At 40.3% G+C, this 13,155-nt stretch overlaps 1 protein-coding gene across 5 annotated transcripts in view; it reads right to left on the bottom strand.

Moving 5' to 3' along the window:
- The window catches only part of RCBTB1 (RCC1 and BTB domain containing protein 1), a 41,540-nt gene extending 29,353 nt beyond the window's left edge, over positions 1-12,187 (bottom strand). For 2 of the 5 annotated variants that reach the window (XM_081306529.1, XM_081306527.1), the window contains exon 1: positions 11,842-12,187. The gene's annotated coding sequence lies outside the window, so the exon portion shown is untranslated. The remainder of the gene's footprint in view (positions 1-11,841) is intronic. The other 3 variants (XM_081306528.1, XM_081306526.1, XM_081306530.1) reach the window with 2 other exon arrangements.
- Between the last annotated feature and the right edge of the window lie 968 nt (positions 12,188-13,155).

The following is a 13,155-nucleotide window of genomic DNA, read 5'->3' as shown; positions in this document are numbered from 1 at the left end:
AAGATCTCTCTCAAATGGCTTGCCTTGTGTCTCTTACAAAACAAATGGAGAGTCACAAACAATATAAAAAACCTATCAGCAACAGATAAATTTCAAGAATACCCAGATGTATATTAGACTATGAACCATATTAAATTAGCCTTCAACATTTAAAATTTTACATGATATAGAATTAACCAAAAATATAAGACTCACACCACTTTTTAAATTACAACCAAAGGGATACCATTCAAAACTATAACTTCCTGACAATGGTACAGTTATTTTGAAACCATTAATCAGATGGAATTCTGCCCTAAGGGTTTGGTAATCTGCAAGTTGAAGCTAACCTTCATAATGACCGTTTATTATATGAGTTGAATTTACCCATAACTAATTACTTGAAGTTTTATTTTACAAGGTGTTTCTCCAAAGTAATTTAAGAGCCAATATAAAACCCAGCTCATATATCTTACGTGTGCACACTTATCCTAAAGAAAAAAAGCATCACCAGGCTGGGGTTGTAACACACTGGTAGACACCTGCCTAGCATGTGTGAGGCACTAGGTTCGAATCTCAGCACCTATAAATAAATTAATAAAATAAAGATTCATCAACATCTAAAAAAAAAATAGTAAAAACAAAAAAAGTTACATTGTTGGCCAGGCATGGTGGTACATGACTGTAATCCCAGTAGCTCAGGAGGCTAAGGAAGGAGGATTGTGAGTTCAAAGCCAGTCTCAGCAAAAGTGAGGTGCTAAGCAACTCTGTGAGACTCTGACTCTAAATAAATACAAAACAGGGCTGGGGATGTGGCTCAGTGGCCCTAAATTCAATCTCCCAAACCTCCCCAAAAGAGTTACATTGTTGAAAAAAAAAAAAAGCATCACCAAGGCCTTGGTATAGGAGAAGGGATCAAGCACAGAGGCCTGATTTTTAGTTCACATTTACTTTTTAAAATATTTGTTCTAATTAGTTATACATGACAATAGAATATGCATTTTGACACATAAGACATAAATGGAGTATAACTTCTCATTCATCTGATTGTACATGATGTAGGTACACAGGTCATATTTACTTTTAACTAGTCAGTGTAACATGTACTTAAATTTTTTAAGCCTTAATTTCCCAAAAATTTCTGCTACATCTAAAAATCTGTAATTTCATATTCAAGATGTAACGAAGCAGCTCTGGACAGTTTCTTAAATGCACAAGAACAAGGGCAAAAATGTTGTCCAAGCAAGTAATTTCTCCCAGCAACACAAACAGGCAAAGCAAATGAAGAGCAGGAAGAAAGTAACCATTGTCAACAATCTGCCTTTCTGCAGTTAGATTGCTTCACACACGTTATTTCATTCAATCTTCACAAAAATCTTGTAAGGAGACAATAATTCATTCTTATGGAGTAAGTATGTGGAAACTGTGGCCCAGAAGTGAAATAACTGGCCAAGGTCGTATCACAGAAAGTGTGCACAGTCAGGATGCACTCTCATCCCTATAATTCTTATAGGGAACATCAGCCCTGACCTCCCAATAGCTAAACTTCTCCAACAGTACTTCCTTCTGACTCTAAATAAAGCTTCTTAGAATTTTCCAGCACATACATCAATTCAAACGAGACCCAGTGAACTACAAGATGACAGGTCTTCCCAGGGCTTGATAATCAGAAAAATGATGAGCTATAATTAGCATGTAAATCATTATTAAAGAGTTACTTCTGATGTACTAAGAATTATTTTTGCTAGTCTTTTCTATATTTAATCTAGGAAATACTTTCTCAAAAATAACATGTTCGGTCCTTAATTGTCACTTGTGCATAGTTAGTAGGTGAATCAGTGATTTTTTTTAAAATTGCATGGAGGTAAAACAGAGAAGAAAAAAAGAAACAAGCAGAGGTAGGAGAGTTTAACACCCTCTACCCACATGGATCTCCACATTTTCTTTGGCACTGGAAAATACATCCTGCGTCCCCTTCCTCCCAGATTTGCTCTAAGTCCATTAGCACTAAAGATCAATATCCCACTCCCAGGGGTGGCTTTTCCTATCTATTGTGCTGTCCCTCATAGAATTTGTGATGGTAAGAAAGGTTATTTTATTTTATACTCTAAAAAGCAAATTCAGCCAGGAGGACAGAGAACTTCCAATTTTAGAAATCTACATTTAGAACTGGAGGGCTGAAGGAGTAGAATAGCAACCAATCTTTTGATACCTGTAAGGGCAACTTTCCCCTAGGAATCAAGTAATTAAGGGAGAATGGGGAAGTATTTTATTTTACTGACCTAGCAAATATATATATTTGAATATGTTTACAGAGTTTAAGAAACAGGCAATAGAGATAAATATAACAGGAAAACTTTCTGATGAAATATGGTCTCAATATTAATATTAGGAGGCTGGGGTTGTGGCTCAGCAAGTTCGAGGCCCTGGGTTCGATCCTCAGCACCACATAAAAATAAATTAAGTATTGTGTCCAACTACAACTAAAAGATAAACACTTAAAGATTTTATTTATATATATATAAATATAAATATATATATAAATGTATATATATAAAATAAATATTAGGGATGCTCTCTAAGCATGTGACTTTCACACAGATCTCAAATCCCCTCCCCCATTCTATCCAAAATGTTTGATACAAGAAGGCTGATGAACAAGACTTTTTAACCTCTGGACCTGTCTTCTGCTGACCTAAACGATTTCTAAGGAAAACAGGTGAGAATCAAGTAAGCAACTCTTCAGAACTGGTTAGCACCAAGATTCTGATTCCTCTTCAGATGTCATCTGTAGAACATGATATGAGTTTACATCATTCTCTATAAAACTGATTCTTGGGGAAACACTAAGACTCTGAATGTGGACCAATCCATCTTATTCTTTTTTTTAAATTTTTTTTAGTTATACATGGGCACAGTATCTTTACTTTGTTTATTTATTTTTATGTGGTGCTGAGGAGCGAACCCAGAGCCTCACAAACGCAAGGCAAACGCTCTGTCACTGAGCCACAACCTCAGCCCCTGTTTTATTTTTTTTTTTAACTTTTTTTAAAATTTATATAGTGGAACATCAGGCCTTTATTTTATTTATTTATGTGGGGCTGAGGATTAAACCCAGTGTCTCACACATGCTAGGCAAGTGCTCTGGCACCAAGTTACAGCCCCAGAAGCCCAATCCATTTTAAATGGCCGAAATGCTCTTCAGCATACCAGCTTAGAGTCAGGTCTAGACTATTTTAAAAAAGCAAGGTCAAATATGCAAAATTATTTCTTTTTTTTAATTACAAAATGTTTTAATTACTTACATGTACAATGAAAATTCCTAACAGAAGTTTGTCTTCCTAAATTGAATGGGTAATTAGTTATCAATTTAAGTTGTTAAGCGCCTGACAATAAAAATTTATAGTTAATCAGTTACTGATGAAGTCTAAAGTGCCACACCAAAAAAAAAAGCACTACCATATGATAATGTGAATAAAATAATAGCACATATTACTAATTCTCCTGCAATCACCCTAGATACCAAGAATGCTGGGGTCATCAAAAAAAAAAAGATAACAATCTTGATCTCTGAGGAGCTAACAGAAAGTCAGATTCTAAGCGAGTGGAAACCTAGAATACAAACACTACTGGATTATTAGGCAAACAATGGGATTCAACATTTTCCATTTAATACATTAATATGTATCATAAGTAAACAGTACATGTGACACATATTAATGTATTAAATGGAAAAAATACATGCAAAATAGTGACAATTATATGAAAATTATATATCCCAGAAAACTGTTTTACAAAATTCTAAAAATAAAATTCTCAGTATTCTAGCAGATGATAAAATGTAAAGCACTTCCTCACTTAAAAGCATCAGGCACAGTGGTGCACACCTATAATCCCAGCGGCTTGGGAGGCTAAAACAGGAGGATTGAGATTTCAAAGCCAGCTGCAGAAAAAGCGAGGCGCTAAGCAACTCAGTGAGACTCTGTCTCTAAATAAAATACAAAATAGGGCTGGAGATGTGGCTCAGTGGCTGAGTGCCCCCGAGTTCAACACCCACTACCAAAAAAAAGGCATCTGGTTTCTTATAAGAAAAAGTATTCCTCAGAGCATTCTTCCTTTTTGACCAACTGGAGTTCTCATTTGAGCATAAAAGATTTAAGGATGTGACCATCTTTTTCTCCATTTCTGAGCACAGTCTATTTCAACTCCAGGGACACTTCTTTTTTTTTTAATAATTTTTAGTTGTAGATGGACTCAATACCTTTTCTTATCTTTATATGGTGCTGAGGATCGAACACAGGGCCTCACACATGCCAGGCGAGCGCTCTACCACTGAGCCACAACCCCAGCCCTCCAGGAACACTTTCAAATAAAAGAGTTCTAGGGTTTGGAGAAAACATTTTGTGTACAATCTTACAACTTAATGTCATCCGTCTAACTTTAGCAAAAGCAATGCAAAAAGCCTCTGGAGTTAAAGAAGAGTCTGATGCTACTCACACCAGTTTCTTTCAACCTGTTCTGATGGGCCTTGTGAGAATGAGCAGATGCTACACGTCTGATTTGGACACCAAATATTATTCCCAGGTTCAGATTAGACTCTGAGATTGAATCAATCTTGAACATTTTAAAACACAACTTTAAAACTATCATACCCATTGCATGGTTTGAGGACTTCGAACAAGATGTAAAGTTTCAAAGATAGGCTGAGACAATAATTACTGCCTCAGCTGCTAGAACAGCTGCCCTCCACTTCTCTCTTCTGCAGGCTCATATCTGAGAAGAATAAAAGGGAAGGAATGTCTGGAATCTCAACAAATTCCTCAAGAGTAAACCTGAGAATGTAGCCTTCTCCAAACTCCAGTTTGTCATCATTCATAAGGATGCAGCTGAAACAATCATCCTAGATACCAAGAATCAAAGTACAGATGACTAAAAGTCACCCTCCTCCTACCTCCATTAAAACACAACATGACTGCTGTCTTAGAATTTCCCAACACTGATTGTGATTACCCTTTGCCTCATTAGTTGGGTTCAAAATCAATACTCTTATTTAAGAGGAAAACAAAAGTATCTATAGCTGTCAATTCCCAACAGACAATAAATTATTTGACTTGAAGTACAACTTGCAGTAATGGCCTGTAGAAGCATTTCTTCAGTCCTAGCATGCAAGGAATTGCTTTTACCTCATTGTCCAGTATTCAGCAATTCTAGGACACGGGAATCTGACAGCTCATTGTAAGTGAAGAAATAATTCTACTGAAATCATGTGTTCAGGTTGGAATAACAAGCAACCCAAGTAGCCACAATATCAACACCATAAAGAATAACACATCCAGGGTTGTGAAGCTGTGGTCCTATAAAAGTACTACCTTTACAGGATAGTTTTATTTTCAAATGAAAACCAGGAAAGAAATCTCAATGATAATGCTTTTCTATGGCTTTGTTCTTTGTTGCAAACATACATGCATAACAAGATAAACCACATAAAAATAGATGTTAAAAGGTTAAAGAAATGGAAAATGGACAGAACACAGTATTCATTTTATTTTTTCTAATAAGTTCAAGGCTGGGATGGAGGAGTTGAGTTCAAACTTATTTATGGTTTCATGAAGCTTTCCTATGGGAGTGTTCTGAAAGTAATTTTGTCCACTAGTCTCCAGCCAAATGAAAAGTACCCAATTGTACCCTGCAATAAATGAAAGCCAAACTCAAAGTCCAGCAATGGACAGGCAGAACCATACTCGATTCATTCAATAAATGTTTACTGAATGTCATTAGGTAAACAAGGCAGAGCTAACCCCAGAGGTTGCCCTCAGCAGAGTTTACATGCGGTGGGAACATCTAGACACAGAAGAGACGCTCATGACAGAATGCCACTGCTCTGATGGTGGGATGTGGGGCTTCAGAGGCTTCAGGAGCCTGAGAAATGGAAAATGTGCTTCAACCTCTTGGAGAGAGGTGACACCTCTAAAATGAGCATATATGCCAGGTCAAGGTCTGATGAAAGTGAGCATGGCTGAAGGCAAGCAACTCAGGCTTTATCCTAGTAGCCACATGTAATCCCTGAAGAGTCTAAGCAGAGCATGATCAGATGCAGGTCTGTAAAGATTACTTTGTCTGAACTTGGAGACTAAAGGGGGTGAGGAAGAGGGCTCCAAGGGAGTCTAAATGGCTATGTTAAGCCAGGAAATAAAGGATGGAAGGTACGCCAGGGAAAGGAAGAACACCCAACAGGAGGGAGACTCAAAGAATTCTGTGACTAAATGGGAAGCAGGCACTGGGTGAGAGGAAAAGCCTGGATGCTTGGCCTGAGTATGAGAGTGCACCTCATACCGCTCACTTAATGGAGACTACAGTAGGTTCCAAGGAATAAGGAGCTCGATTCTGGACATTTTAAATTTTGGGGACTAGTGGGATGAATTCACCCAGGGAAAAGTATGTGGAGTAAGAAGCAGGGACAATCATGGGCAAAAAGTGATGAAACTCTAACAGGAAAGGGACAGGGTGAACCCCACAGTAGAGACAAAGGAGGAACAAAGAAGGAAGAAAACCAGCAGAGTTCAGTGTCATGAACTACAAACTGAGCATCACAAGCAGGAGGTATGCCAGCACCCGTGCTCCTGAGAGACCAAAGTAAGAGCTGAGAATGTTTACAGCTCTAACAAGAATTCCTGATGACCCCAATGAGTAGAATCTGTAAGGCTGTGGGTAGAAGCAGCCAGATTGCAGCAGGTTGAGCAGTGAAAGCTAAAAAAAAAAAAAAAAAAAAAAAAAAAAGGAAAGCAATGAGCATAAACATGTTCCAGAAATATGACTGTCAAAGAAACTAGAGAACCAAGGTGGTAGCTGTGGAAATAAGATGGAGCTGAGAGACATTTTTTTTTTTAAAGAGAGAGTGAGAGAGGAGAGAGAGAGAATTTTTAATATTTTTTAATATTTATTTTTTAGTTCTCGGCGGACACAACATCTTTGTTGGTATGTGGTGCTGAGGATCGAACCCAGGCCGCACGCATGCCAGACGATCGCGCTACCACCTGAGCCACATTCCCAGCCCCGAGAGACATTTTTTTGGTAATCTTATTTTAAACATGTTCAATACCTAGAAAGGAGCCAGTAGAAACACCAAAGATAAAAGAAGCCAAGTGTGGTGGTACACACCCATAACCCCTGCAACTAGGGAGGCTGAGGCAAGAAAAGTGCATGGCTGAAGCCAACCTGGGCAACTTAGTGAGACCCTGTCTCAAAATAAAAATTAAAAAGGGCTGGGAAGGTGTGGCTCAGTGGTCGAGTGCTTGCCTAGCATGTGCAAGGCCCCGAGTTCAATCCCCAGCACAAAAAAGGGGAGAGGGTTAGGGATATAGCAGAGCAGCAGAGTACCCCTGTGTCCAATCCTTAGTAGAGAGAAAAAAAAAAGGCACAATAAAAGAAGATAAAACAAGTATGTAAGGTTCTTGAGAAAGCAGCAGAGATGTGATAAAAGCTGCAGAAAGTCTTCCAATCCAACAGAAGAGGAAGAGGAAAGGATGGAAATGGATGAAAAACTTTAAAGGCTGCAGAGCCAAATGTTGGAGACATATTCATTCACATGATCATGTGCTTTCTCTCTCTTTACATACCCACCAGTAACACGGGTTTTTACATGAGGGTTCCAATTTTCCCATACCCTCACCAACCCTTATCATTGTCTATTTACATTACAGTCACTCCAGAGTTTGAGATGGTATCTTAGTGCAGTTGTGATTTGCATCTGGGAGCATTCTCTTCAGAGGTCAATTATTTTTCCCTCTGAAGAAAGAAGTAAGGCTTTCTGTTGCAAGGAAGAAAAGGAGCAACCTGAAGAAAAAAAAAATGTTTGCAGAAGTCTAAAGCAGTCACCAAGCAAGAACAACCCAGAAGACCACCACCACAGGCTTGAGGTACCCTCTCATGTCCTGTAGAGATTTTCTTCTCCAAGAGTTCTTTAAAAGTTGTTCTAACCAGAATTGGAATAACTTCTCAGAAGAATTTTTTCATTTAAAAGCAGTAACAGAATGCTCCTGAAAAATCTTATCATTTTGTTTAAAGTCACACCAGAAATGACACTTTGCTTAAGATTCACTCTTCTTAAACTTTGAAAATGAATCATCTCTCAAACACAAGTTCACTACAGATCTGACAACTTTACTATAAAAATTTAACTACAAACAGTGCTAACTTCATCAAATGGCAAACTGCCAAGAGAAACATCACACATCCATCGTTTCAATAATGAGTCATTCTGTGCTCCCTTCGGCAGCACATATACAATAGTAGGTCACTTCTTCAAAACACCTGCAGATAATCATATCATAAAGTGTTTACTTAAATTAGTAACAAAAATCACATATACAATAACCAGTAACACAAAAGAAAATGATTTTATTCAACCAGTTACCATGTAGAGCATAGGCAGTCTTTGATTTAACTAATCCACAAGTACATTGCTACATGATATAAAGATTTAGAGATGTATCACCAAAATATACTATTACATACGTTGACCACAATTTTTTTTTCACATCTTGGGACTAACTTGTACTGTGATCCAGATTAATAGCAAGGGTTTTATGGTAAAAGATGTTGTTGTTTCAATTATCTATTGCTGAGTAACTTGCCATTCCATAACTGTGGCTTAAAATAATAGCATTTCTCTTGAAAATGAATTTTGAGTGTATGAAGCTGGAGTTACTCACTAGGTCACAGGCAGTGGGAATTTAACTAGAACTAAAACAAGCCTTGTTCACATATGTGGCACATTCTAGTGGTCTTTCTCTTTCCAGCTAGTCTAGACCAAGCTTTTCTATAAACACTGACTGGCTTCTAAGGCAATGAAAGCTAGAGCTGCCATGCCTCTTAAGGACTATTCCCAGAACTGGCACAGTATAACCTCCACCACCTTCTATTGGTCAAAACAAGTCAGGTGGCTGGCCTCAATACAAACGAAGCAAAAACAGCCTCTATCTTCTGACTGCAGGAGCAGGCAGTCAAGCACAGTGATGAGAAGAGTTGGAGGCAGTAGTCATCTTTGCAAACAATATATTCCAGCTGTAAACAATACCACAGAATATCTCCACCGTACTGAGTTCAGGATTGAAGCACTTGAGAAGGTACAGACTGTCTATTTCCAAAACTACTCACTTTTTAAGCTTCAGAAAGAATATCCCAGCAAAAAGCTGACCATGTAGAATGCTAATTTCAGGAAAACCACGGAATCTTCTTTTCTGGGGTTGTGGGAAGGATAGACACCATCTTTTAGAAATGGTCTGAGTATGTGGTTTCCTGGATGAGATCCATCACTTCCTGAAGTCCTTTCATAACTTACAATTTATTATGCACATGAATAAAAAGGTATGATCTTTTTATTCATATGATCTCCTTTTTAAAAGTGAACCTAACACACATATACAAGCATCCCTAGCTATTTAAACTCCTGCTATCCAAACTATCAAAAAATTTAAGAATCAAATAGATTTGGATTGCTTCAAAACTCCTTTTTTAAAACTATTTTTAGCAGTAGATGGACATAATAACTTTATTTTTATGTGGTGCTGAGGATCAAACCCACTGCCTCACATGAACTAGGCAAGCACTCTACCACTGATTCACCACCTCAGCCCCCAGCTTCAAAACTCTTGCTACTGGCTCTCCTAGATTTAAGAATGAGCTGGATTTAGATATCACCAAATCCCTTATAATCTGAAAGCTCAACATCTGAACTCTGCAACCCAAAAATGTGTATAGAAAAAAAAAGTACTCATATTCTAAAATATTAACTTATCTTTAGGTAGTATAATTATAGACCATATACATTCTTCTTTATATTTATTTGTATTTTCTAAATTTTCTCCCATTATTTGCTTGCAAAATTTATTGTTTTAAAGTGTTTTTTTTTTAAGATGGACACAATATCTTTATTTATTTGTTAGGTGGTGCCAAGGATCGAACCCAGTGCCTCACATGGTGAGGCAAGCACTCTACCACTGAGCTATAACTAACCCCAGCCCTTACTTGGCAAAATTTAAAAAGTAAGACTGTATTGTGGACTAAATGTTCTTGAAAACTTAATTTTTTTTAATTCTATATTTGACCCACAACAAATTCATGTTGTGGGTCAAATATATAATTGACAGATAATTACTAACTGATCCCTTCTAGGAAGTCTATTCAGGTTAAATTCAACCAATACCCATCATATCCCTCTTATGCATTACTCAACACATACAAAACATACAACATTTAAAAAAAAATCATAGAATAAAGCTAGGCATGATGGCACACAATTGTAATCATTGCTACTCTGAAGGCTAAAAAGCAGGAGGATTGCAAGCTTTGAGGCAGTTTAGGCAGCTTAATGAGACCTTGTGGCAAAATAAAAAAGGACTGGGTCAATGGTAGAGCTCCTGAAAATTAAGATAAGGCCAAGCTCTGGCTGGAACATACAACAGGCATTTTCTAATTTTAAAAACCTTACAAGAAATTTTTTTTAACTACAAGTTTAGCGGGACTGGTGGCACACACCTTTAATCCCAGCAATCCCAGCCACTTGAGAGGCTGGGGCAGGTGAGGGGAAGAGAATCCCACGGGCCTACCGGTTGGAGACCAATCTAGCAACCCAGTGAAACCCCGTTTCTAAAATGAATAAAGATACAAGATCGATAGCTTTGGTTTTTATAGCTATTCCTTATTTTAAATTTCTAGAACTTGATCACCTGAATCACAGACATAAAAATCACTTGCAGAAAACTCCTTAAAGGTTAACACACTTCCTCTCCAAGAGAAATGGCCTAGAGGATAGAAGAAAAAGGACCTAGCCAGAAGTACTAACACAGACTGGTATTCACACAATGCACTGAAAGACATGCCACAGATGAACTGCTGTATTAATAGAATCTAAATATATGGTTACATACTCAACCCTGAAAACAGTTCAAAGGGGTGAAATTCACCCGGTGCAACAGCCACTCTTTAAAGTTTAAAGCACACTACAAACTGCCCTCAGGGTTCAATAATTTTTCCATGCCTCCGGGCATTATGTCCGTGCCTTCGGAACTTTGAGGTTCAGATGTTAACAATTCACAAAACACATCAGCTTCAGAACTCAATTTTTGCCCTCTATAGACTTTAATCCTAATGAGGCGAACAGGGCAAACGAAAGCATGGTAACAAGACTGTACCCAGCTGCAATGAGTTCTGCAGCTGTCTCACCTACTTATTTGCTGGTGAGACATCGTAAAGAGAACAGAGTGTTCTTCTATGGTCATCTTAAAATAAAGCAGGCAGCTTTTATCAGACGCAGGACAGATAAATTCCATTCCCTCAGTTTACCCCAATACTCCAGGATAAATGTCCCTAGTGAAATAAGTCGCCCCGCCCCCGCTTTTGTGGATTCCTTGTCGCCAGGAAAAAGTCGAGACTACAGCTTGTGACAACACTACCCTCGCGCGCGAAGGAGATGCGAATATCTGGGGAAGGACCAAGTGGAGAAGGGGAGAGTCAGCAGGGAGGTCCCCTCTCAGCAAAACTGCGCTAGCGCGGTGACAACACTTCAGCTGTGAGCAAAAACAACAAAACAAAAATACCCGCATCCGTGCGGCTCCAAACAGAGAGCAGTAAAGAAAACTTTCGCTCTCCTCTCCCACCCCTGCCTCCTCTCGGCAGGAAGAAACGACAGCTGAAGTGCCACAGAGCCGGCTCGCAACGCGGCGCCTCGCGAGCCCGGGAACCGGAGAGGCAGGGAGGTGGGAGAGGGCAGGAGTAACGGGGCACACCCGGCCCGGCTGCGGGGAAGGGAGGCGGGGAAAGGACCGGGTCGGAGGAGGCCTCGCGAGCTCGACCCGCACCCACCTCTACCTGCGAGGCCTGTCGCCGCCTTGCCGGCCGGGCCCAAGCTCCCAGAACGCCACTGGGGTCTCGGAAGCTCTGCCAGCCTCAGAAGCTGGAGAGAATACCGAAGCCGACCGGCGGCGAAGGGGCGGAGCACGAGGGCGCGGGTCACGTGGTCCCGGCCGCCTCACGTGACCCGGTGCGGCTCGCGCGCCGTCGCCGCCGCCTGCCGCCCCCCTGACCCGGCTCCCGGCTCTTAAAGCTCTCGGAGCGCAGGGCTGGGGGCACCCTAGAAGTCCGTCGGTTTTCAAAGGCCAGTCCTGTGTCGCGATAGAGCTTTGTGGCTGCGGCCGGGTCTCACGCTTTTGTTCCTTAGGGAAACCCGGGACGCGCGAGGGGCGGGCTTCGGCTCTCCTTCCCGCGGCAGATCGCAGAGGAGGGCCCGGACTCCCACCCCTAGGGAACTGGGACAAAAAGCGACCCGGAAACTCAGCTCCCCGCCCACTCTAGGGCGGATCCGGCTCGGGGCACTGCCCAGGTGGTGCTGCTGCCTGGGAAGTTGGGCCGCGGAGATGTTTTACCTGGGCACGTGTTTTCCCGCCCCTCGCCTGCTCTGGACTGAAGTTCCCCGAGGAAGGCCGAAGGGTCGGGAGGATGGTATCTGGGCTAAGATAAAAAGAAAGGGAACGAGGCACAGGGTCGGGGGAAGAGAAGCCGGCAGAGTACCTCGGATGCAGACAGTCAGGGTTGGAAGGGACCTAAGCAGACATCTGACGCAACCCATTTCTTAAAAGAAGTGGCTATACTCCAGTCCGGAGAGGAGATGCTTGGTGCTGCGCATGCTTGTCACATACAAAGATAGAGTCAGACCTAAAATCCTCTACAGCTCCCAGACTCCCAGTGAGATGTGCAGAATTAAGTCCAAATTTGACATAGCATTCTAAACAATCCTGTTGAAACTTACCTTTCCTACTTGAGCTCCCATGAAAAAATATAAAAACATTTTGTTTTCCAAGTATCACTTAATAGCCCCACTAAATTACTAGAAGAAACCTACTTTCCTCATCTGCCACTTAACCCCCTACGGGGAATTATTTGCCTTGACTTCTCAACTTTTATTGGGTTAGTTTCTTTTCCCCCCAACTTGCTTTAGTACTCTGCGTTTGTTTATTCTTCTATCTGAAAAGTCCTGAATCACCCTGGGACGTAGTGTGGGGGTAAAGAGTTAAAAACTGATTTTTTTTTCTCCATTTTTTTTAATTGGAGCATTTTAGTTGTACATAATGATGGAATTTGTTACATAGTCGTACATGCACACAACAGAACAACATAATT

The sequence above is a fragment of the Spermophilus citellus genome, assembly GCF_964194105.1.
Source record: "Spermophilus citellus genome assembly, chromosome: 1".
Classification (NCBI taxonomy): domain Eukaryota; kingdom Metazoa; phylum Chordata; class Mammalia; order Rodentia; family Sciuridae; genus Spermophilus; species Spermophilus citellus.
This window is presented reverse-complemented; position numbering and strand designations above follow the sequence as displayed.